At 36.9% G+C, this 26,749-nt stretch overlaps 1 protein-coding gene and 1 non-coding gene across 6 annotated transcripts in view; both read right to left on the bottom strand.

Annotated features, from left to right (window-relative positions):
• The window catches only part of fat3a (FAT atypical cadherin 3a), a 547,007-nt gene that overhangs the window by 397,880 nt on the left and 122,378 nt on the right, over positions 1-26,749 (bottom strand). The window lies entirely within an intron of this gene.
• On the bottom strand, positions 10,272-10,394 carry LOC114651513 (U6atac minor spliceosomal RNA). Its single transcript, XR_003716207.1, has one exon. It is a non-coding gene; the product is annotated as a U6atac minor spliceosomal RNA (small nuclear RNA).

Genomic DNA, 26,749 nt, shown 5'->3' with positions numbered 1-26,749 from the left:
TGCTTGAACATTCCAGTTGATTTTGCGACTTCTGTCATTGCGCTATGCATCATAGTTCGCTTGCGGTACCGATTTATTTGTGCAAATCACGCGCCAGCCTCGGGGTGTACCTTACCTTTGCTTAGCTAGTGGAACGAGAGAACTACTTAACAGATTTAGATTGGGTTTTTTTCTATAATTTGCTTGAACATTCCAGTTGATTTTGCAACTTTTCTCATTGCACTAAGAATCATAGTTCACTTGCAGGAGCTATATATTCGCACTAATCCAAGACAGAGGCTGTGGAACGAGGGGAGGGGGGAGCGTGATGTCAAGAGTGGGGAGCCGGGCAGGGCCCTCCTCACTGTCCTGTTTCACAACTACACGGGCAGAGCTGTGGGGGGACGGCTAGTTACTTATAATGTAAACCAGAGCATGCATTAAGAACTAAGGGTGTCAGTCTGCTTAAGATTCCAAGAATTAATAAAATAAAAGTGGGTGATCAAATTTTTAGTTACTTGGTCCTGACGCTGTGGAATGATCTGCCTGCTTATATAAGAGATGACCTTCACTATGTTGTATAGAATACCCTGATTAGAGTCTTCTCAGATACTGGGACCACTGGAATCATCTGATGGAAAGATTCTGTCATCAAATTGGATGGCCCAGCACAGACTGTACTTTAGAATGCCCAGGAGAGGACTGGACTGTGACTCTGTTTGACATTGTCTTTGATTTTCTTACAATTGGCTGTGGACCACCTAAATGTTTATTTTCTCCAAGGTTACTGTACACTGGAATTTTTATTTTCCTCTTCTCTGTTGTCAACTAGTGACAGTTCAACAATTAATTAATGGACAGATATGATTGGCTTCCATGTAGGTTCTACTTTGTTTCTCTGTGTTTTAGCAAATCTGAGTCTTTATGTGTACTAATTCTGTATTTAGTGATTGGAAAATGTATACTTGCATTTTACCTGAGAACGGAACTTGGCCTCATAAAAAGAGTGCAGACATATGAGCAATGGACTTGCAACCTGTCCAGACATGGTACCTTTTTATTACCTTTGCTGCTCAAACAGGCTACAACTCCCAATGCATTTCAATAAATGTATCCATTGTGGGGAACAGCCCAGACACAGACAGGTAGACAGGCTGGTTTCACCACACACACGTTTATTATACATATTTACAGTTATTAAAATGCACAATCCCAGTGCCGCAGCACCAATCACCCCTTAAGTCCTTGGTCACACAACACAATGCCTTCAGTCTCTGGTCCGCCTCCACTCCTCTCCTCTGAGCTCCGTCCTACTTCCACCCGACTCTTGCCAATGACCGGAGGGAGGCGGCCCCTTTTATACACCCCAGATGAACTCCAGGTGCTTCCCGAGGAGCCTCCGATGACACACCCCTGTGTGGCGGAAGCTCTGGTTGTGTACCCGGAAGTCCTCCGGGATTCCCCAATCCTCTTCCCCCTAGCACTTCCGGGTGTGGCGGAAGTGCTGAGGTCCAGGGCTCCCAAGGCATCGGGGCACCCCCTGGCGGTGACCACGGGCCCCTACAGGGTTGGGCTTCCAAGCCCTGTACCTGTGTTCTGGAGGAGGCACAAGCCCTCCTCTGGTCCTCCTGGGCATGAACCCCAACCAGGTGCCATACCATCTATCCATTTTCTAACCTGCTTATCAAGTTTAGTGTCACAGTAGGCTGATGCCTGTCCCAGCAGCTTTGGGCACATAGAGAAGTTCAACTGTGGATGGGGTGTGGATGACTAAACTCTTAATAAATCTTGAAAGGATGATGATTCTAAAGCGGCAGAATAATAAACAGATACTTGAGCTTAGCTAGACAAATTTATTCAAACTAACTTGTGGAAGGTAAAGAGTAGCTGAATTCATTTGACAAGCTTTAACATATACAGAATGACTCACCACCACAGGTTTCTTTCTCTACCACGTGGATAGTTGAACCAGTGCTCATTTTTCACAATTGTAATTTCTGACTCAGGACACAAAAAGCTCTTTGGCAATCAACTGCTTGCTGTATGTATGGGACATTGGGAAAAGACAGCTGCTTCAGTACTTCAGTAAAAAAAATGGCATGACCTCCTAATGCATGTCAAATATGCAACTATCTTTAAAGAATGTGTACAGTTACTTTAAGACATAGAGCCAATGAGCTTATAAAAGAGAGCAGAAGAAGTCCAAGCAGAGAAGGTCTGTGTGGGATCAATATTTTACCCATGCAGGCATGCTGCCCTACCCTTAATCAAGAATGTTGTGCCTTTCTTTACTTTGAGTTTTGGCAGCTGTAAATTGTAACATGTTAAAGCAGTTCACTGGAACTACTTTGGTGGAAGAGCAGTGAAGTAGTAATACTAAAAAGGGAACTTTACAAGAACAACAGGCTGCCAACAATGTTGGCACTGAATCCTCATAAAATAACATTCCAGTAGCCAGCAAATCAAAATTGTGCTGAAACTCACTGAAACATTTTAGTTCAGAGATGCTGAGGTTTTTTATCTTTGGCAAACAGCACAAGAAGGAAAAAGCACAGAAGGCGGTCTGAAAGATGTGCTTATACTAATGGACTAATTTTCCAAACAACTAGTATACCAATAACAATTTAACTAGAGGTCAAAGTGCAGCTACACCAAAAAAAAGCAATGAGTGTGCTGCACAGCTTCATATCGCATTATTTCAGACAGCATATGATCAAAGGTCAAGCCGGATGCCAAATGAAAATTCACTAACAACAAACTAAGAGGGCTACCATTTTTCAAATTCCTGTATGACAGCGCAGACAATCACAAGCCTTGAGCTTTGTGAAAGACCATCCCAGGTTGTGCTGAGTGATGTATGAACTGAATCGACTACAAAGATAATTGAAAAATGTTCCACTCCGATATTAAAAATGTAGTTCAGTTGCGTCGTAAGCAGGTTCATTGCCCATCTTTATTGTTTCTGCACAAATGGTTTAATTTGGAAATTGCTTTACATCAGGCACTACTGCAGTGAATAGATTGTGCTTTGTTTAGAGAAATATTAAGGTTATATGTGAAAGTATGATCAGGCTGTCCCAATAGTCATTAAGTTTTTCTGAATAAACTAGATAATTTGCTAACCTAAGCCAAACACCATCATTTCACATTTTACTACTAATGATCCAGAGAACTCTAAACATTTTTGAATAAACCAAAATAATTTTTATTTTTAATTAACTACTATTCTATTCTGGGTTACCCAGCTCATCGTATGATAAGAATGTTTCTAGGTTAAGTGGAACTAATACTTCATGCACACCCTGTGACATTGTTGCATGGTAATGCGGTCATCCAGCCGGATCACACCTACCTTTATAGATTTTTCCAGCACAGGGACTCAGAGAGCCAGTGCAAATCCCAGCAGTAGCTCTGGACACAAACACTGCAATACACAACAGTTTGAGCAGACGGCTCCTAACTTAACAGCACATGTAATTTTTCTCATCCTTTCTCACCCATTGAACATTTTGTGCCCATTTTTACATAAATTCTCAAATCTATATAATCTAGATTAGTTAATGGCTATTGCATAAATATCAGATGTGTGGAAGGAACAAACCCTGGGTAATGTTGCCATTCCATGGCAGGTGTATTTTAAGAAATACTTATATAAACATTTTAAATCTTTTTGTATTTAGGTCATTTATTCATTTCTTGTTGTACGTATTACTAATTTACAGGATAAGGATACAAAACACTAGTTGGTTGGAGCACAGATGGATTAAGTGACTTGTTCAGGGTCACACATAAATCCCAAACAATTTGAATTTTAATGCATATGCATGTGCCTACAGCCCCACCCCGACTCCCTCCTGAATTTCGCTTATTTGAATATGCAAATCAATATAAAAAGCTCCTTTCATTCAGTGTTTAGTTAAAAGACAATGTAAAAAGCACATGTAAAAAAGAAGAATTTCAGCAAATGCGAAATGGAGGCAAGGAAAAACATACTATTTGTTGATTTAAGCAGTGGTATAAGCAATGAAAGGAAACTGAAGGAGTAATACAGCAAGGCAGAGACACTCAAACATTCTAGTTCAGAAAGACGCACAGTGCCCGAAATAAAAAAGAAGTGGTCGACATGAAAAGGCAAGTCTCAGCCCACCGTCTGTGCATTCTGTTTTAGACAATATTATAAAAGCTGACCCTCATGCCGAGGATGCCCTCACTCCAGGAGGTGATGGTACTGCTGTGCCCAGCACATCTTCAGGCACTGACTGCTCACACACTACTACCTCAGAAGCCACCCGGCGACAATCTGGCCATGTGCTGACGGGCGCTATTCTGGAGTCACAAAATGCAATAGTGGGTGCTGTAATAGATGTGGCCAATGAACTAAGAAATATAAGGGCTGTACTATGTGATATTGACCACAAATTAAATTAATTGGTTAAAAAAAACAAATGTTGCCTCTGATTACCTGTTTTTGCATTCTGCTAATTACATTCCAATTTGGCTGATCATTTGGTGGGTCAGGGTCAGGTTCTCCATTCCACATCTCTTCAGGTTCTGGCAAGCCACGATTCTGTGCCACATTATGCAGCATGCTACATGCTTACACAATGCAATACACTTTCTGTGGACTATACAGCAGCACATTAACAGAGTGGAAATACCTTCTATTTACACAAGCAAATTCATTCTCTGAAGGTGCCTTTATAGTGTAGCATCGGTGCTGAATGCCACAATGGATTGATTCTCTGCTGTTTAATGGCTTTTGTGTTTGCCAGTTCAACCACTGTATAAGGACATCTTGTATATCTGGATGACAAGCAGAAAACACCATCCCATACAGCTGTCATGGCGCGACTCAGTGATGATTGTGAAAATATCCAGTCTGTTAGCAAGTTCACATTAAGAAGCTCCTGTGGCTAAAAAAAATCTCAAAAGTGTGCATGGAAATGGGTATGGGCAACATTTTTGTGCGTACGCACAGTTCATACATGAGGCCCCAGGAGATCTCGGAGACAATTGTTACTGGAAGTAATTCTGTCATACCTGCCACAGGTCCTAAAATCTCCCTCTAACCACAAGGAAGGATAGCTTAGAACTGGAAAAACAGGTGTCAACAAAGGCTGACTTGACAGGGGGAAACAAGGAATGAAAAAGTAGAAACGGTAGACGGAGCAAGCAGTAACAGTCAGAAAGTGAGTCAACCGCTGTGCCAGGGATATGGAATAAATTATTATATAGTTAGCCCTAGAGAGAGAGAGACATACTGTAGGTTTATTGTCTTTTCCTCTGTCTTTGTTATTGTTTCTAGTACCTGCTCGCCTCTGTGTTTTGTTTTGCTACAATAAACTACTTTCTTTTATATAATTCAACCTCCTTAGGTTCTTTTGGACTCAGTGACAGCTCAAAAATATTGCCTCCAGGTCATACCTTTAGGTGAAGAAGCAGAGCATCAGAATGATTTTGTTTTCTTTATGGTTATTCCATACTTTGTGCTCTCCCCTTTGTGTATCGCTTCTTTCAGTATTGTTTTTAATAAAGGCACTATTTTTATTTACCATTTGACCCCTGGATGCAGAGGGATCATATGAGGGCACTTTGCTATTACATATTTTTTACAACATATTGTTTAGACTAACAAAAATGTGTGTCTAAAGTATTGTATAGATAAACTGGAAAGCAAGGTTCAAATTAGCAGTTATAAATTATTGCTCATGCATTTTCAATACATTTTAATTCTGTGTTGCCAGTTGTAATTCTCTGATTTGTTGACATCTCAAGCTATAGTTCTATAGTTCATAACTAATTCACACAAGAATTGTAACAATTATTTGAAACATCTTGTATTCCATGTTTATTTTGAAATGTAAGCTTGTTTGTTATGTAAAGTGCTTATTATGAACCTTTTGAAAGGCACAATTTATAAAATATCGATAACTGATCAATTGATAATTAATTCATTAATTGATACCACTAAACCAAGGAACTGGTTATTGAGTTTCCCCACACCAAAGAGCCTTTATATTTGGACGCTGTTTAGGGAGTGGATGTAGATATGGTCTACTTCTACAAATACTTAGGGGTCCACATTAATGACAGGTTGGACAGGTCTCAGAACACAGAGGAACTATTTAAGAAAGGGCAGAGTCCTTTCCTTTCCTTTGAAGACTGAATTCCTTTACTATGGAAAGTGATATCCTTCACATCTTCTATAACCAGTTCAATTTTCTACGCTGTGATGTGCTGGGCTGGTGACATCACTTCAAGAGAGGCCCACTGAATCAACAAGCTAATTAAAAGGGCAAACTCAGTTATAGGATGCACTCTGGACCCCCTGGAGGTCATAGCAAAGGAGAGAATTAAAACAAAACTGGGTTCCATTATGAAAAATGCTGCATATCCTCCCTCTGACACACTAACACTGAGTACTTTCAGCCAACATATTATTCGGAACAAATGTGTCAAGAAATGCTACTGGGGCTCCTTTATACCAACAGCAATATGCCTGTACAATTCCTCACTGTGATTGTGACTGCTAAGTTACAGGTTTTCTTTATTTTTAATTCTCTTCCTTTATAGTTATTCTGGCGTATTCAGAGCATAGAGTGGGTGTATAAAGATTTATTTATCTATTTATGTATTTGTTTAAACAGCTTTTGTTGATTTATCAGAAGCTAAGAAACAAGACAAAGTGTAAACAAATGAGCCCTGTCATTGGACCTCCATGTAGAGACGATACTAACCAGTGTCACTGAAAGGACATGACTGCTCTTGGACAGAATGTGTTGGCAAAATAGTTAAATAAAATTATATGAGGACAAGATTTTAACATATTTTTTCTAAGTCGCATAAGTTTTCCTCTCTAGTCCTCAACTTGTTTAACAGCCATCCTAGTTATATATTTATATGAACAAGTCTTTCTGAGGAAAGTTTCTGTCTTGTTCCATTGGTGCTATGCAACATACTGTAACAGCAATCCATGTAGGATGACTGTCCAGAGCAAATGAAGAATAACCTCAGACTCTGCAGAAGGCTTCCACCCTCTGTTACACATTGATAACGCAGGGCTGGCATTGAGCCATCAGTGTGTGTATTTGGTGGCATGCAGTACATCATGTGTTCCAAAAAAACCCAGGTGGATTTTTCTTTTCCGCTCAGGTGATCCTCAGTCAGCCTGCGTGTTTGCAAGAACTAAGATTTTCTTTAGAGACCAACTTGGTAGCACTATAGCTCCTGGTCAATAAAAGCAACAGCCAGAGCAGAGTCTAACATCACCTTATTATTTTAAAGCCAGCTGCTGTCTGGTGGTCCACTTTACATTCAGAGTGTAATTTAATATCTCTCCTGTGTTTTCTCAATTCAGTACTAGCATACACAAAACAAGGGGTAGACTAAAAGTGACATTATTCACTTCATACTCCACCCTCCAGACTATGTAGACTAATTTTTTTTTCTTTTTTTATTATTATATTTAAAGAAATGTATAAGAGCTAAAGGCTTAGCTGTCAGAGGCCAACACATTTGAAGTCTTTCACTTGGAAAAGTTTGCAAGCAGAAGCAGCTGGTAACTGAAGGCTCTCTTGGATCTAAAGCATGTTTTATAACGCAGTACCCCTGTTCCCTACCAAAAACCACCTCAATCAGACTCCTTGAATTTCCAACAAACCACATGAAGACTTCTAGTTAAATTCACCATGCACCACAACACAGCCCACTAAGCTCTATGAACGTTTGATCATTTTAAGAGATGATTTGCATACAGAAGGGTTTCTGTAATTTTGTATCATAGTAACAGATATCTTAGTCCAGTGAGAACAAATTACACATTATCAGTCTCTGCTGACTCTTTCCAAGATACCTGCAGAGAAAAGCCAAGCAAAATGACACCTTTTATTGGCTAACTAAAAAGATTACAATATGCAAGCTTTCGAGGCAACTCAGGCCCCTTCTTCAGGCAAGATGTGTCATGCTACTCATTCAAGTTATTTGTATACAATTACAGGTTGCACCCTATATAGAACAACATCACGTCTAGGAGCTATGCTGAGAAATACGGTTCAGAGAGGACATTTACATTAAATATCCCAGTATATACTTAGTATTCTAGAGGGAGGGTCACATTTTCTGCATAAGAACGTGGGGACATAAAAATTTTTCTGTACATGGACTTCTCGCTCAAAGCTTAGCCTCATTTCATCTATGGCCCATTTAATAAGTTATAAGCAGAAGTCCCTGCAGGCACACTTTATCTGGATGCAACTGATAAACCATATTTCTGCTTTTAAGGTATATCAGTGGACACATTGCAATCTATTCCAGTGTCAAATTATGCAGTAATGGTATATAATTTATTAATATCACCAATTTCTAATTGACAGGCTTAAAATAATGGCTCTGATGAAAGTGTTTTTATAAAAGCTAAATGTTTTAAGTTTCAGTTTCATATTATTTATTAATGATATATTATTGCTACAAGTCCACTTAGGATGACATGGTTTCAGATAATGACTGGTTATATTATTTATTAATATAGGAGATCACAAAATGGTCGGCAGACAATGTACAGAGGCACATGTACTAATGGCAGTGTTTCAAACTATACAGTTATACTAATACATGTAAGCCACATTCTTTACTCTGTGTCTTATTTATTATTACTGATCTCAATTGTTGTTTGCAAAAGAAGTAGGATCTCTTTCAAGTGATTTTAAAGGCAAATTTAGTCCATTAGATGTGTGCAAGAAATCAAATGGAGTACAGCATGAGCAATAATAACCAGAAGTCATAATAAGGTGGAGATGGTGTTGGTCAACAGCAAGTCTTTAATTGCTCCTTCCAGTAGGCAACCAGCAGAGCCCAGTTATGCTAATCTCCTTCTGATTTAAAATCCAACATTTATATCAGCCGGCGGCAGCTGGTTTTAGCCAGAGCTGGGAGTGCCAATTTTCAATATGCAACCTCCCTTTACAGACCCTCACATATCCTGGGCCAAGACAAATAAGCCCTTCAAAAGATGGACACAGACTGGTGTTAAAATGCAGAGAATTCTTTGTTTTTACACCCAATGCTAATTGGATTGAGTGTCTTGAAAACTGGAGGCTGGCCTTGAAACAGCTTGTGTAGTGCCAGGAGGATATGGTAGAGGAAGAGCTGCCATTCAATTGGAGGATACACACCGATATTCAAAAATTAAATTGTTTAAAGATTCTAAATGTTGTCAGGGCATGCATTTTGAGTGTGTGAACAACACATGTAAATTTATGCAAAAAATGGCAAAAAAAAACCTTCAAATGTCACACAGAAGACTGGTCAGAACTGAACTGAATTAGGATCAAAGTGCTTAGAAGTATCAACACCACTTGGATGGATCCGACATAATGGAGTAGGTTTCAATATCTTAAATGGAATTTTCAACATGTGGCACACTGTGGCATTCACCAGAGCTTGTGTCAATACCTGAACCCTTTTTATACAGTATAAATAGTTTAGATTTTTAATCGTTTCATTTTTTCCTTCACCATACTACGTTAAATACAGTTTTCATTGCAATTTTTTTAATATACTGCTAATCACGGAGTACAGGCTTGGAGCATGTACATGATTTTATGACTATAATGCATTAACAGTAAATTGTTAAACCATACAGCAACCACATACACAAACACAGAAACAATGCAAGTTTTGTAAAATATGCTAAAAATGTTGTTAATTTACTGTGCTATTTATTGAATTAGTTGAATTGCTGATTGAATTAAATTCATTTTAATAATAATTACTAATTTAGTTAACTGCCATTAGTTAAATGCTTAAAAAAGTTTAAAAGGCTAACACTTCATTTTTTGTGAGCGCATGTCTACCAAATATTCTTTGCCCATCCTCTTTTGTGTGTACAGGAGGTGGGGCAAAGCAACACTGACCTGTTATTGGTTGTCAAGTCAGGTTATATGGGGCAATGACTAGAGAGCAAGCAATCAGGAAACCATTTACCAACAAGTATTCACCCCCACACTGGAAGCTGCACATTGATGTGGTATTATGTCCTTCATTTTGATATTTAAAAAGCAAAATTTTGAACTCCTGAAATACTGTATTAAAAAAAGAGTGTTTACTCTGAAAAGGAAGAAGCAGGATGTGTTCATAAAGTATGAGGTATGTACTACAAGATTAGCAGACACTTTGAAAGGGTTTAAAGTGAAAGCAGGAAAGATTACACATATTGAAATATTTTTTTTTTCTTTTCTTACCAAAAACAGATATAAAAATGGTTTCACATATCAATACTGGCATTTCCAGGAGTCATAATGAGCTCATATGTCAAAACAGGTGAACTCTCCTTTTAAGTGAATGTTTTATAAGGCCCCAAGGACCTCTTTTATTCTTGTCAAGAGAAGTGTTAGAATTTTTTTCCTTCCAAACAACATCAGGTCCAAATGAACTTAAAACAGCCCCAGGTTAAGAAAACAAGCAGCATGTCAGATATCAATTAATACAAATGGGCCACGGTGATATTCCTACCATGTGGCCACAAACTACCTTCTTAGACTGGTGTAATGACCCTAAACTCCAAAGTGTGAATTTGGACAAACTGACTTTTGGAACAATGTAGGCCTATAAAACTAACTGGCAAAGCGGTTCCATAGCAAAGGGCACATGGCTGACAGCTTCACATGCACTTCTGTCTGGAATGAGATGGCTATTTAAAGCTGCTTATTTTGGCTTAATAATTTCCCTTTTCTTTCAATACCAATAAAAATGAATTGAAAAGAATTCCTTTTCTAAACTTTTTCAGCACATTTTTGTCAAATTAAATGAGGCTGATTTGTAGGCTTAAGGGATCCTGATGCTAAAAATTACAAGCAATAAAATAAACTTAAAAAAACAAAATTGGAAGTAGATATATTTCTTACAGGGTTCTAAACTTATACTCTTAGCCCAGTATTGCCCCTTGTGATAATTAAAATAAAACATACATAGAAGGTTAATCTGGGCTTAATTGCAAGTTGGTACTCTCAACAGTTCTCCATTTTTTGAACCTGTAAGGTGGAACAGGATAGACATTACTAGTCCTGGTCCAGAGGTCCACAGTCCAGGGTTCAAATCCCAGCCCAAGCACATTCTGTGAGGAGTTCCCATGATGTCTTGAGTGGGTCTCCCTATCAAAGGTACTGTACAACAGATCCTGTCTTGCTTTATTTCTCTATTCTAATCCCAGCTCCAGTTGTCTAAAAGAGCCACATTAAATTACTTCACACTCTTGATTAACTAGGACAAACAGGTCTCACTGAACATTGCTGCGGAGAATCAATCACAGAGAGAGAAAAACACCAGAGAGAGGAAGTGAAAGAAAGAGAGAGAGCCTAATAGCAAACTAATCAAAGCAGTGATATTGCAATGTGGGGGGGGGGGGGGTGGGGGTGACAGAAGCGTGCCTATGATTAGTAAGCATAAAATGACTATTGGCAGGTTTGGAACATGTTCATTATTACAGAGGAAGCTCATTAATTTCAACATTCAGACAGAGACTCGGTTCCACCTGCTTTATCTCCATAATTAGTATATCAGTACTAATAATTAGCAGCTCTGCCCCTTTTCTGACTAATACTGTAGTGGTGGTGGGGTGGGGGGGTTCTTCAACTAAGTTGATTTCTTTCAGCAAATTTTAATAAAGAGAAATTCCAGTGTTGTTCAGACGGCTAAATGACTGTTAGAAAAATGTAACCGAACAACACAGACTCAGACTTTAAGAACAGAACAGTATATGCCACTACACAAAGTTGTGGACAGCAGTTATACTTTCACTTCAAAAAAACAACTAAACTTTACATCTCTTCACTAACCAACGTATAATTAAATAGACCAAGCTGAATGGCAGCTCTGTAATGGACTAGTGCCCCATCCATATTTCTTCCTGACCAACGCTCATTGCTGCTGGGATAGCCTCTGACTCCTAATGACCTTAAAACTGGATTAGCAAAATTCAGCTGTTTGATGATGGAATGGCAATTTTTCTCATTTTTGTTTTTCATTTATGAGATAGCCATCTGCTGAATCCAATTTACACAAAAATGCCTTCATTGAATTTCTGTTAATATTTTTACCCACTGTGCAAGTTATAATAATTTCATTTAATTAGTTATGTGCTTAAATATTTGATATAATTTAAGGGATGCAATGATAGCTAACACTGCCACCTCACAGATCCAACATCTTGAGTTCAGTTTCCATGCCTGGTTGTTATCTTTGTTGTGTTTGCATGTTTTCCTCATGTCTGTGTGGGTTTATTTACCACCACCCTAAAGATATCCATGTTTAGTCAATCAGTGATTGGCCTTGTGTTGAGTGTAGGGGTGTTTAAGTAGCCCATGTTATGGGCTGGCACACTGCCCATGGCTGTTTTCTTGCCTCCTAGGACAGATTCCAGGCCCTCATAATACTGAATTAGACTATGCTGGTTTAATGAATGCTATGTTATGATTTACTTTAAATAGAGAGCAGCCAAGTGGCGGAGAAAGCCACAGAAAGGACACCAGTTAATTTCCCTAGTGGTGTGGCTTCAGTATGGAATTTACATGGCCCTCACCAAGAATCCAATGACCTTACAAAATGGAAGACAAGGTGACTGGCATCCCAGTCAAGGTTAAGTTGCTGTCTTCCACCCATTGATACTTGGATAGAAACTGCCTCCTCATGACCCACACTAATAGAAGTTATTGAAATGATTAATATAAACAGAAAAATCCTACCTCAGATTAAAGATAAGTAATTTAATAAATTATTTCTAAAGTCTAAAGTGAATATAAATTGATTTTAAAAAATGAAGAAACACATTATACAGTACCTTATTTTTAAGGCATTAACTAGTAGCCCTCAAGCATATCTCCGAAGGGGGTGAGGGTGGAGCTTGGACTGCCTCAGGGAGATGTCTAACAAGACTGAACATACAACTCAGGAAATGCGCCTGTCATAAATAACCAGTTTTAATGAAGCCTTAAATTACAGATTTAGGCAATATGATTAATAACTCTCTAATGACAGACAGCAAGCTCATTAGCATCCACTTGTATTCCAGTCACTTTTCTCATAAAGGCAATGCCAGCCTACTGTACCAAGCACTATTAAGAGCTGTGTTCTTAAAAGTTTTCATTTGTTCCTTAAAAGTTGCAGTATGTCACAAAAACACACATATCCTACACAATGTGGACACTTTGACAGCTCCAGGAGCCTCTGTCCTGACAGCAACATTAAGAGCAGCTTCAGTGTCTGGTACAGTTGATACCACTGGGGATTTGATTGAAAAAGTTTTTATACAATCATAAGCGTAGGACTAAAATGGGGGTGGTGGGGGTGGCTCATATGACAAGCTATTCTCTTATTCTGCTTGTGGTCTACTACAAATGTCACCTAGAAACACCAGCATCAGATTACTTGCAAGCAAAACCATATGTGAAGCTGCCTATTAAATGTTAGAACTGCCAAGCACATGAGACTAATGGCTCCTGTCCTGGGACTCATTTTGAACACCTGGATTAGATTTCCATATAGGTTTCTTTGTTTGAAAACCCAAAAGACCAAGTTCCCTTAGCCTGTTAGAGTACGACTTGCTCTTTAGTTCATGGATGCACCTGGGGTACTTTTGTGATTTTTTAATTGTGGTGACTAAAACTGCACACAAAATTTATAATGAATGCTCATTAGTGAACTGAAGACTTTGAGCAGAGCATCACTTGGTTTATATTCTACAATTGTCATGATACAGCATACTGTTCTTACTTTTTAGCTTCATGTAAAGTATGCATTGATAAGACAATATTCTGCTAATATGGACATTCCATTGATTTTCAGAATTTGGGCCTGGTACCATAATTGGCTTTTGTATAATTTGCTATAGATAAGAAATATGCAATGTCATATGTGTGAGTAAATCGCAAGCCTTGCCAGGACAGATTTACAGAGGAAAATGGTGAGATTGCACAACAACTTGCCTGGTTGTCCTTTTTCTCTCGAGTTAAGAGGACTAAAACCTGGGAGAGGAACAGTGAGTCTGCCCAGATCTGCCTACATCTTCAGCCCTTCCAGTCTCCAGGTCATACAGCCCTTGATGATTGACTGCAATGGCACCAACTGAGACCAGCTCATGTCATATACACACCCGTGTAGCCAACACATGATTTTATTATTTTTTCTAAAAACACTTTTCCATACATCAATAGATGGAGGTGTCCTAGCTGGATCCCCCAATAACAGTCACACATTTCTTTTGTCTTTTTAAATAATTGTAAATAACTGTATTAATTATTACTTGTCATTCACTTTTCTGTTTACTCAAAAGTGATCGGACCAAAACTATAAAAAAGCTCAAAAACAATAAAAGTCTACGGCAGGAGTTTTTAGAACACTCAAACTTCCACTACCAGGTTTTTAAAAAATAAAGGAACAGGTAGAAAAGTGGCCAAATTAATTTGAAGTTTTTACCTACAGTATATTTGTTCATAGCCCAAATTCTTTGAAAATGTTTTGGCTGCCATCTCAATATAATGTAACATCATCTACTTTGGTGTCTTGTGCAAATCTCCCTTGTTTAGAAATGTAGAAAATCTAAAAAAAGGTGTCATATAATAATAGATTGCAATGAAATGTGTGGCTATTTTCTCCTTCAAGAAGGCACAGTGGTTAAAAGTCTTCTACTAGTGACATGAAGGCTTTGGTCCTGCAATTTTTTAAGTGTCCTTTGTTATTAAACAATGCATGACTTTTACTGCTGAAAGTCCGAAGAAGGACCAATAGCCAGCCATCTTTTGGGAGTTGCGTCACAGAGCATGTATGGGCATGAGGGAGTAAAGCTTGGAGTTGGCATTAGGCTGCTAGTCACTCAAGAATGTTTTTTTTTTTTTTGCACTGATAAATTAATCACTTTTTCTGCAAAAGAAACTTAGTAGTATTAACAACCTCCCACAACTTTAGCTACAAGAGCAGATGGCCAAAGGAAGCCTATCGTAAAGATACAAATAAATGCTCAAATGAAGACCTAAATCAGAGCAGTAGATTCAGTTTTGCAAACATACTACCACATTTCACTGATGATATGGGAACTACACCCTTGGACAAAGCTTTGAATGTAAATTTCAGATGTAATTTACATCCTCAGTTATGGTCATGAGTTTTGAGCATGAAAGCAAGTATTAGCAAGGTTTCTCTCCACAACAGGGTCAGAAGTGCAAAATTTTAGAGAATCTCAAAATATAAAGTAAGTTGTAACACATTAGTTTAGGTACTGCAAAAATGAATCTATTACTCATTTACTCTTATGAAACATGACCTTAACAAAGGCTTCTTTTGGACTTCATAGACATTTATAAAGCATCAGTAGGTTGGTTATTCATCTCTGTGCAGTGTGTCATACTGACATGATGGTAAAATGACTAGACTAATATGAAGGAGTCACAGGTTGTATACTAAAATGTAATATTAAGAAAAACATCTCAGTTAAGCCATCTCAGACCACTCCAGAGTAAAGTTTTGTTAGTCAGTCCCATTACAGAAATGAAGAAACACTTTACTGATGCTTTGTAAGTGTTATGAAGACCCAAAGAAGTATGTTAAGGTCTTGTTACATAATAGTAAATGAGTAACAGCTACATTTTTTCACTACCTAAACTGAAACATTTTCCAGTAAATGCTGTTTCTCTGGATTAAATGGAATTTGCTCAAGCTGACTTGGGTGATCCCCGGAATTCTCCAGAACTACCAACAAGTTGCTGCTAGAGCACCTTGGTTAGTTTAAAATTGGTGCTGCATTGTAGGTCTGAAGGATAGCCAGCAAATAGTTTAACCAAATGAGCTAAAGATCAGTCCTTAGGCACAAACAGCTTCCATCGTTTTACTCACAGAAGAGAACATACCTTGACATGCTTCCCTTGATGTGCCATTGTTCGCAATGTCAGGCATTGCCTATACCAGACAATGCATCTTTATAGTATAATCTACAATAATTTCATCCTGAACAAATTACATACATTTTTTTATCATAATACAGAAATTTAATTGTCATCCTAAATATGTTTTAATGATCATTGTTAAATTACTTTTCAGTGATTAGCTTAGTCTAAGCAACCAGTGTATGATGACTGTACAACTAAAGTGACCATAAATTTATTTGAGAATACACACATTTACATACCTATATGCATTTAAAGTACTAATAATAAATTTCATTATTCTATGCAGATCTTTTCTTTAGTAGAGAACTGCTCTCTTTAGTAAAAAAAAAAAAAAAAAAAACAAATCTAAAATGTGCTTGTTAAATATTCTAAGAATATTGTTAAGCTCAGAACACTGCTTTCAATTAAAATAACACATAAAAATAAAACACTAATGGATAGAATTACTCTTTAGTAGTTTAGTCTAAAAGAAAGCAATGTCTCCGGATAGTAAGGAAGAGTAAACACTGACTTTGACTCGTGTTTTTCTAGCCTGCACATGCCATTTTTGTTACATGTCAAGACTGCCTGTCAGCTGCGAAAACCCTGGACTTTGGGTTATGTGGACTGGAATTTGATTCTTAAAAGAGGAATAAACTGTTATTGTTATTATATACAGCAAAGAATGAAGAATTCATGAGAAATGCTTTTTTTCCATCTGTCAGTAATGAATATGAAGAATAAGACTGGGAATTTATGAATGTACAGATAAAAGTGTGTATTCAGAAAAATTACAAAGTAATTACTTTAAACCTTTAAATATTATACCTTTTTGTAATTAGCTCTAGGTGCTTTACAAAAAAAAACAATGTTTCCAAAATTCAAATAAAATCAAAAAGCAAATCAAAAAATAATCTGACTTGATTGACTATATCACATGCAATCAACACAATAAGGAAACACCAACATAAACTCTCTTATGGTGCTGGGTTACAATGAAAGAGCACAACACCTGTTTTGCACTTTTGCATAGATTTTACAAGTATCTCAAACTGTTTTGAAGAAATGGTATTCTGATGATGTTACTGGACAAAATCTCAAGCACCATTCTCCAAGATTTGTTCAGTTCATTTGATACAGTATATGGTGACTCGGATAGTTGTACTACTGTATATGACATTCATTGACCACGTGAGCTCTGGGAATAGGGACATTATCATCCTGGATGATTTCTCTATCAACAGGTGAGAAATGCTTCACCATGGGATGAATGTGAACACGTAGATCAACTGTTTTGTACTTTTAGTTTTCAATCTAAAGAAATCAGTAGATGTAAACAATATCTGGAAAATAAAATGTATTACAAACATAACCCATAAATGTGGAACCAGCAGAATGTAAACCAGAGGCATCTTTTGCTGTACAGTAATCCCTTGCTATATCGCGCTTCGACTTTCACGGCTTCACTCTATCACGGATTTTATATGTAAGCATATTTAAATATATATCACGGATTTTTTGCTGGTTCACGGATTTCTGCGGACAATGGGTCTTTTAATTTCTGGTACATGCTTCCTCAGTTGGTTTGCCCAGTTGATTTCATACAAGGGACGCTATTGGCAGATGGCTGAGAAGCTACCCAACCAGAGCGCGTATTACGTATTAAATAAAACTCCTCAAATATATTGTGAGCACGGGGGCTCTTCGCACCCCTAGAGGATACGGCCGCTCCTCAAAAAACGCTGAAAGATTACCTTCACATTGCTCTCTTCTTTGCTGGGCTTACATATGGCTGCTTTATCAAGCGATATGCTTCCTGCACGATGCTTCGCATGCTTAAAAGATCAAACAGCATGTATTGATTTTTGCTTTTCTTTCTCTCTCTCTTGCTCTGACATTCTCTGCTCCTGACGGAGGGGGTGTGAGCAGGGGGGCTGTTCGCACACCTAGACGATACGGACGCTCGTCTAAAAACGCTGAAAGATTACCTTCATGCTGCTCCCTTCTGTGCAGCTGCTTCGTGAAGCGACATGCTGCACCGTGCTTCGCATACTTAAAAGCTCGAAGGGCACATATTGATTTTTGATTGTTTGTTTTTCTGTCTCTCTCTCTCTCTCTCTCTGACATTCTCTGCTCCTGATGGAGGGATGTGAGCTGCTGCCTTCCTTGCAACTGCTTTGTGCAGCGGTGCTTCGCATACTTAAAAGCCAAACAGCCCTATTGATTTATTTGCTTTTCTCTCTCTCTGACATTCTCTGCTCCTGACGCGCACTCCTTTGAAGAGGAAGATATGTTTGCATTCTTTTAATTGTGAGACGGAACTGTCATCTCTATCTTGTCATGGAGCACAGTTTAAACTTTTGAAAAAGAGACAAATGTTTGTTTGCAGTGTTTGAATAAAGTTCCTGACTCTCTACAACCTCCTGTGTTTCTGTGCAAATCTGTGACCCAAGCATGACAATATAAAAATAACCATATAAACATATGGTTTCTACTTCGCGGATTTTCACCTTTCGCGGGGGTTTCTGGAACGCAACCCCTGCGATAAAGGAGGGATTACTGTACACCTTACATGTACAAGTCCACTTCTGTTCCACATGCTTGAATTCTTTGCACCAGATTACACCAAAATGTAGACTTTTACGTGTAATAAGCAATTTATTCAGTCCGACCCAAACACCATGTCTCTGTCCCTCTATAAAGCTGCTTGGCAGAGTGTTTGTGAGTCACCTTTCTGATCCTGCCTTATATTGGCATTACCAGTCAAACTAACCCATAATTCCTTGATATTTTCTTTGAATCTTAGATGAATAAATCAACATTATTTTTAAGGAGTTTTCATCAACAGTCCCCTCTGACCTTCATTGTGACCTTCAGTGACATCATCTTGGCAAGTGTTCATTATCAAATATCTGCAAGTTAAGCAGACTTTATTACTGAAACACTGGCAGAGGATGACCCAACAATTACCTCTTTCTCGAAGTCATCAATAGACAAATGGTTCTGCCCAGCTTTTAATACACAACCTTAACCAAGATTGGTGGTAATTGCTTATTTATGACAATAACCACATCTGCATAGAAGCACCTGCTTTCAGTGTAATTTGTATTCCTAATTTTCAATATTTGTCAATTATACTGAATTGTATAAATATACTATGCTATACAGTACTGTAGTTCTTTGATTCATAGGGAAAATTTCTGCTCCTACCCATAATTGATTTTTAATCTGTTCTAAAATGTTAGGATGCAGAAGAATGTTGTAGTAAGCAAAACAGAAATGTAAGAGTGTATATTTTAGATTTACTCAAAATTCTAGTGTTCTGCAGCAAATTATTCTAACTAGGTTATCCTCAAATAAAATACACAGCCACATAACAAATAAAAGCTGCACAGACAAGGCAGTGTGCTGCAAAACTGTGAAATTTAAAACTCTGTATTTTCTCCGAAATAATAACCTATTGCTATGTAATTATCTATATGACTACAGTTTTATTATTTACAATGCACTTGATGTATAAATAGACCAACACAGCACAGGGAGTAAATGTGCATTTCTGTTGTTATTCCATAGAAGGCTAGCTTATTTTTTAATCTATGTTGCTCAATAAATAACTGTAAACTGACTGACGGTATACTTAATATGGGCTTTTACTGTTAGATAGAATCAATTATTTTCCACTTACAAAAAAAATTAAAAATTAAAAAGTTTGAATAGCAGCTAAAATTAAATTAGGAATAAATTTCAATAACAAAAAGTGATATTTGATTCTGTTAACTGGGTAATTATTTCACATTTGGTTCAAATCACCACTAACCCACAATATAGTATGGGATAAGTTTTTTCTAGAGAGATAAGGTTCAATGCTATATAACAAGCAATTATTACCGCAGCGAGTTAAAGTCATGTTCCTGTTCTGGAAGCAAGCAGGATGTTATTTCCATGTTTAATTATCAAATATATGAAAAAAATATATAAAGAATTAAGTGTCCCTAATAAAAAAACCTAGAGACTATTCTTTGTGTGGCCCTCTGTTTCTAAACCTGAAAATCATCTTTATTATATAAAACAAATTATCCAGGGTATAGATATACACTGTCACAATTCATAATTTTGAAATATGCATTACAACAGCTCCAATATGTCATTCTGAATAAATCTTAAAGAAACATACCAAATATAAACAGCTCTAAGTGTGATTGGTAAGGCCTCCTTCATTAAGCAACAGGAACCTTTAGTGGATCAAGACTACTGTAATATTTACATAATAATAATAAACAACATATTCATGGTAAATTCAGACTTTAACCTGGTAAGTTTTTCTAACGGCTAATTAAATGGATTCCACTAAACTAATGTGATGATTTCTTGAAACATACCTGGAACTTCACTAAAAATGTCTTCTCTTAATGGACTAATTCATATCACATTTTTGTCTATACATTCACTACCTTTTTTTTGGATTACATTTTTATTGAAATACAAGAGCCAATATTTTAAAGGTATCCATTCATTACTTGATTATAATACTATTTGGATTTCTACTATATTTGTGTTTTAGTTTTTTTTTTCCCTTGCCTAGTATTGACTATTCCGTTTGCTTTATTTATCTTGTCTTGATGATTGCCAAAGTCACTTACCCCCACTTGTTTTTTGTCTCTATGTGTCAGATCTGATTGGCAATTACAGTCCCTCAGGTGCTACAGTCAGTTACTTGGAGTCTTCTTAAAGAATCCTGCTGGCTCTGCCTCAGTGCTGTGGCATTAGTTGGGCTGCAATATTGTTCTCTGGCTACTCGGTGTGCCTCCTTTTTAGTTACTTCTAGTTTTGGAGATTTGCAGGTATTTACCTTTACCATAATTTAAGGATTTTTTAAAATAAATTACTGGTTTCTTGACCATTTAGTTTTAATTTTGATTAATTTGATTAACATTTTTAATTTTCCTGATTCTACTCATTTTAATTTTTCTTTCATTTGAGGTTTTCTGTTGAGGGTTGATTTTTTTTTTTTGGTTTTCAATTTAATACTTCCTTCTTCATTTATTTCATTGATTAATGACTAAATTTTTGATTTAGTTTTTTTTGGAAGTATTTCAGGGAAAGACCCATTTGACAGTTTCTAGCCTCTGTTTTTTATATTATGAAAGATTCATAACAAAATTCACTATATAATTCCTGGAAAGCCATTAAACATACTAAGTTCAACAAAAGATGAAGTCAGCAACAGGCTGTTTTCAACACAATACAATACATTTCCTCCCAACATTAAATCGTCATTGACTTTTTAGACATTTTATGGCTTTCCTTGTCAATTCACAGTACAAAGGATAAGTAAAAGCAACTTCAGTATCACGTTAAGCAGGCACAAATGCATAGGCTCTAGGCCCTCACAACCCTCAGCTAAATTAAGCAGATTTCAGAATGCTTTGTTATATTGTGCTTTATTTGTCAAACAGTTGTTATGTTTTCCAAAAGAAAAAATAGCTAAATAGAAATAATGGAAAAAACCATGAGGAGAAATATCATAAAACCAGAACAAAATCAATACCATAAATCTGTCCTATCTTTCATCTAAACCAAACTGTTAAACCAAAACTCAAAGTCAAAGCCAGAAAAATGATCTGAAACACTGATAATGAATAGTAACAAGCATACACACAGATGTCTTTCAATTTATCTGCAAACACAGATGACCTGGAATTGCACATTGCCAACTCCTCATCCCGTCACGGTGATAACGTCAACACTGTGCACCTCAGATTGTTGTTGCATAGCAACATTATAAAAATTAATGCTCAAAATGGCTCCACTCAGGAAAGCAAAGATAGTGCCAGAACAAGACACAAACAATATGAAACCATTAGAAAATAATGTTTAATCCAAAAACTGGTTGCCAGAATTAAGCTCTTCCAACTCAAAAACATCTATCAAGATATATAATATAAAAAAGAGAGTTCCAAGAGATAATTAATTTAAGACGAACATACAGTAAATCATAACAATAGTATATAAAATGGAAACAATAGTTATTCTTTAATATGTATATATAGTATTCACATTGGTGAAAAACTACATTTTTTTAATTAATAGACAAAGTACTGGGAAAAAAGCAATAACAAACTTAACCACAATTTGCTATGTATGACTAATATGCATACCTAATCCAACCATTCAATTTCTGAATCTATCCTTTACATTCTAACTTGCAGGAAACTAAACTTATGTTACTGTATCAATATTGGACTGAAGGTGTGACCATAGAAGCAGAGACAATCAAAGGGCTCCAATGAAGACTCACCAGTTGATCGAACGTGCACATCTTTGATAGAAAGCTGGAGCACCTTGAGAAAACCCACAAAAAAAGCTGCCAGAATTCACAAGTTCCTTGACCCATGAACTAAAACTGTGTCAGTGGAGCCATGCAATGGCATCACTAACCACTGTGCTACACTAATTATACAGTACATAGTTCATTCATTTATTTCCTGATTAAATGTAAGGGTTATGTAGATTCAGAGTCTGTCCCAGCAGTTCTGGTAGCAAAGCAGAAATCAGCCATGGGCAAGACACCAGTTTGTTGCTTGGTAAAGTCACGCACACACTCAAACCTACTCATGCCAGGCCAGTTTAGAATGTGAATTAAATGCACAGAAAAGGTTCCGTAAATAGCAATGCATTAAAAAAAACAAAGCATTAAACACCAAGTCAAAGATATATGAATTAACCTATGTGGTATTTTTAACAGTATACATATATGTCTCTGTTTCAGAGTATTTTTCTACATTGCAGTATATAAGAAGCACTTACTCTTCGAATGGCCAACACTGCTGGGTTCATCTTTACTATTTTCATGCTAAATAAGACCTAAACAACTTTGGAAAAGTACACAACTGCCAAACAACAGCCACAATAGGCTCCAAAGATAAAGCATACTGGATCTATTAACTCACACAATACACAGTAGTAAACTGAGTAGCCAAAACCTGTACCTGACAGGCAGTTTCTGACAAAACAACAGCTATTAAGTTACATAGTGTATTTTGCATGACTGCATAATATATCTTTTCTGGCAAGCTAAAAAAACTCAAAAGTAAAAATAATTAAACAGAAACGGCTGTGTGTGGCATTTCTAATGTAAATATTCAGTCCATTGTACATAAGCTTACATGGGCTTATATTCAAATTTCTATCACTAGCAAGATATCTTTCCTAAGAACATATATGCATATAATAAGTCTTATTTAATGGCCATATTGCATAAAAACATTTTCACGTGGCCTTCTCAACAAGACTTTGAAAATCTAAATGGAAACTTAAATACCATTATTGTTCTTGATAAGTGACACCTTGTTAAACCATTAATTTTATGAACAAACTTCAACAGTATGGCTTCAGGGGCACATAGCATTAGCAGCATTAAGCTGATGTTACATTGTGCAACTTTTTGTTGTTGGGTATGTCAGATTGCTGACCACTATCGCTGACCTCATCATGGTACCATTTCAAATTACACAACTGAAAATCGCAGCTCATATCACACTTACTGACCAAACAACGATCTTCCAGCGCAGTTGTGCTTGCCCCTTTTTCTGACAGCCAATAGCATGCTGCCTGACAGTGCTGGCGCTGTGCAAATTTTGAACAGCTGCTACAAGTTCAATACCAAATCTCTTCCCATTATTTACTTTTTATATTCTGTTATGGAATATAAAACGCAAGACATTAGACAGATCAGCTTCTCTTCTGTTTGTGAGGTCCACAGCCCCCATGCTGTCTGATGGAGCCAGTGCTGTACAAAGGGTTAATTGCTGAGGTGAGGTCAGCCACAGTCTCAGCCTTTTTCTTTTTTCCATTCTGTTTAAGTACGTAAAACACGAGACATCAGAGACTATTTTTTCTTCTATCTGTAATGTTCAAAGTACGTGTTCCTTATTCCTTGTCGCTACATTCTTTGTATTCTTTGCATTATACTTCTGGATGTACATTCGGTGGTTGTCAGCTCTGCACACACAGCCTGCCCCTCCAACTAAAGATAAAATCAAGCTTGTTTGATTCTTTGTAGTGAGTCACAGACTTGTTGATTAATTAAGCGAACGGCTTCACAGGAGCTCATCTCCTGAATTGCTAAGGTTTTGTAAATGGAAGCTATGACTGAAAAATTCTGGAAAAGTCACATAATGTGACATATGCTGTAGATGGAAGTCAGGAAAAAGTTACATGTCCTCACAAACACCTTCACTTACATGCCATTAGACCAATTTAGTGGCTAGAGAAAGAAAATTTAGACAGAAGACACTCAAACTGAGTATCAAAGGGGGTCAAAGCATTGCCAGGCTGCTACATTCTTATTATCTTTGTTTATCTTTTGTTTCTTTTTCACCTCTGCTTAGCTGTTTTGAAAACACATATCTCATACTAACGTCCAGCAGTCCAGGACACAATCAGCTCCACTTCTGTTTCTGCACACAAGTTTCAGTTAACTTGTCTGAAAATCTCCCTTTGAGGTGAACAGCTGCAATCCGCTTGGGTTTTTTGTGAGTGTAAATCATGTCAGAAAATATTACAAACTATTCATAATCAGAGTTTTTCTATAATAGACATTATATTCTATTTACAGTATTTGAGTACACATTTTACAAGAAATTCCAAAAATATTATAGAACATTTTTTTTTTTTTTTGTAAGGCAACTTCTTATTTTGTAATAAATCCCAGGCATGTCAAGCTGCTCTATTTTACAATGTGCAAGTTCATGAACTGAAAACACTTTTAAATCCTTTTCTTCAATGCCTTCCAGACAGGATTTATGGAGTCTAAGTAATTATGTTTTCACTAGTAGTAACAGGTATATGGCTGTGTTAGTAAGTCTGTACAAAACCCATTTGCAACCTGCAATTTCTGACATGTGTTGTTAGGGAAATGTATTCTGCCAATCAAATACATACACAATTTAATTGTAATGGAAATACAGTAAACATAAATAAAAAATAAATGTTATGTGAGATAGTATTCTCAAACTTGTGGAATCTAATCTATGACTGTGAGGGGGCTGAAGCCTATCATGACAACATATGGCCCAAGGGAGGAACTAACTCTGGATAGGACATCAGTTTACTGCCCAAATCCACACTCATATTTAGAGTCACCAAAATGTGGGACATGAAATGTGGAAGGAAAGGCAGAGTATCCCAAGATAATGCCACAAACCCAGTGGAAGAATGTAAATGCCACAGAGAACACATAGGATTTAAGCACAGCACACCATATCTGAGAAGAAGTGCTAACTACGTATGCTGCCCTAATAAAAATATAAAACTGCAAAGTATATTAATTTCTTTGAAATGAAAACAAAAGACAATATCTACAAAATATACAATACGAGCAAAGCCATTTAACAGCAGTAATATGAATTTCTTGACCACAAATCTGGAGCCACTGGCTTTAAATTCTGCAATTCACTTTGAATCAGACAGCAGCTATTATTGTGATTACTAAAAAAATAAATAAATAAACCAAAACCAAAGTCAGTCTTTAAAGTAAAAAAAAATGCAAAACCAGATGAACAATAACAGCAGGAATTCCCAGTCAGTATATTTCAAAGAGATTCTTACCCTTGCCCTTTTCTCACTTCCCCAAATTGCAGCTGATAGGGTGGTCTTGGGAGATGTCTGGTTTACTTTCTTTTTTTATTATTAATGCCAATATGGTATTTCTTTCTGGACTTCTTTATTGGAAAAACACGTTTGGTTCTGATTTCTACTCCGACTACACTGTGTGTGGGCTGAATGTAGGAGGATGGACTGGCTTGTATTAATATTAATCTGTTACTCTTTTTAAGAGGTTTCAACACAATAATGAAAGCTGCTGGAAAAATTATGACATCCTTGTTTCATAAAATAAATAAATCTATTTTGAAGAAGAGGTGAAAGTTTGTCTTTGCAAAGAAGTTTAGAAAACAATGTTGTGTGTGTGTGTGTGTTCACTTAGCGATGAGCAGACGTTAGGTCTAAGGATCGTTCCTGCCTTGTGCCTGGTTCTTGCTGGGATAAGCTACAGCTTTCCCATGACCCTGCTTTGGATAACTGGGTTTACAAGATGAATGGATGGATGGAAGGTTTTGCTTTCAAATCCATCTTACTTCAATTATCTTTTAAGGATAAGTTTGAGGATAAAATGAAGCAGTTTTTTTTTTAAATGGGTTATAGCAGGATGAATAAAGTTTAAACCGCAGCATTTATCATTCTTATTTAACAAAGCACACCACTGTAAGACCCCATACTAAAAAAAGGAAAAGTGATATACAGACACAATCTACGGGGCAGATAAACATTAGAAATTGGTTATATAAGTTAAAAATAAAAGCAGATCATTGTTAAAGAGTCATGTATTTACATCACTGTCTGTAAGAAGATTGAATGTTCTTTCCATTTCTGTGTGGCTTCTCTAGGCAGTCCATTTTAGTTCCCACATCCTAAAGTTGTTTGTGATACACTAATTTACAAATCCAAATTGGCCTGTGGTGTATCTTGTGATGGGCTGGAACTACATTTAAAGCTAATTCTTGCTTTGTGCCCTGTGCTCTGGCCTCTTCGCCACTAATATGGATAAACAGATTAGAAAATGGAATTAAAGATAAATACACAATGAAGAAGTATGAGAGTAAAGCTTAAATAGGACAGTAGACACAGCAGACAGTGGACATAGGAACTGACAATATATACAAGGGAACTTTGACTCAACAGCATTATTGTATTTGACATCAGTTTTGAAATTAGATTTTTGAAAAGTGCAGACTAAATTTTTTCTTGATAAGAGGAAGAAATATTTTTCCTTACAACTATATTATAAACTGACATCTGTG

Source organism: Erpetoichthys calabaricus, chromosome 4 (genome assembly GCF_900747795.2).
Source record: "Erpetoichthys calabaricus chromosome 4, fErpCal1.3, whole genome shotgun sequence".
NCBI lineage: Eukaryota > Metazoa > Chordata > Cladistia > Polypteriformes > Polypteridae > Erpetoichthys > Erpetoichthys calabaricus.
The sequence above is the reverse complement of the archived record's forward strand: the minus strand, read 5'-3'. Positions and strand labels throughout refer to the sequence as shown.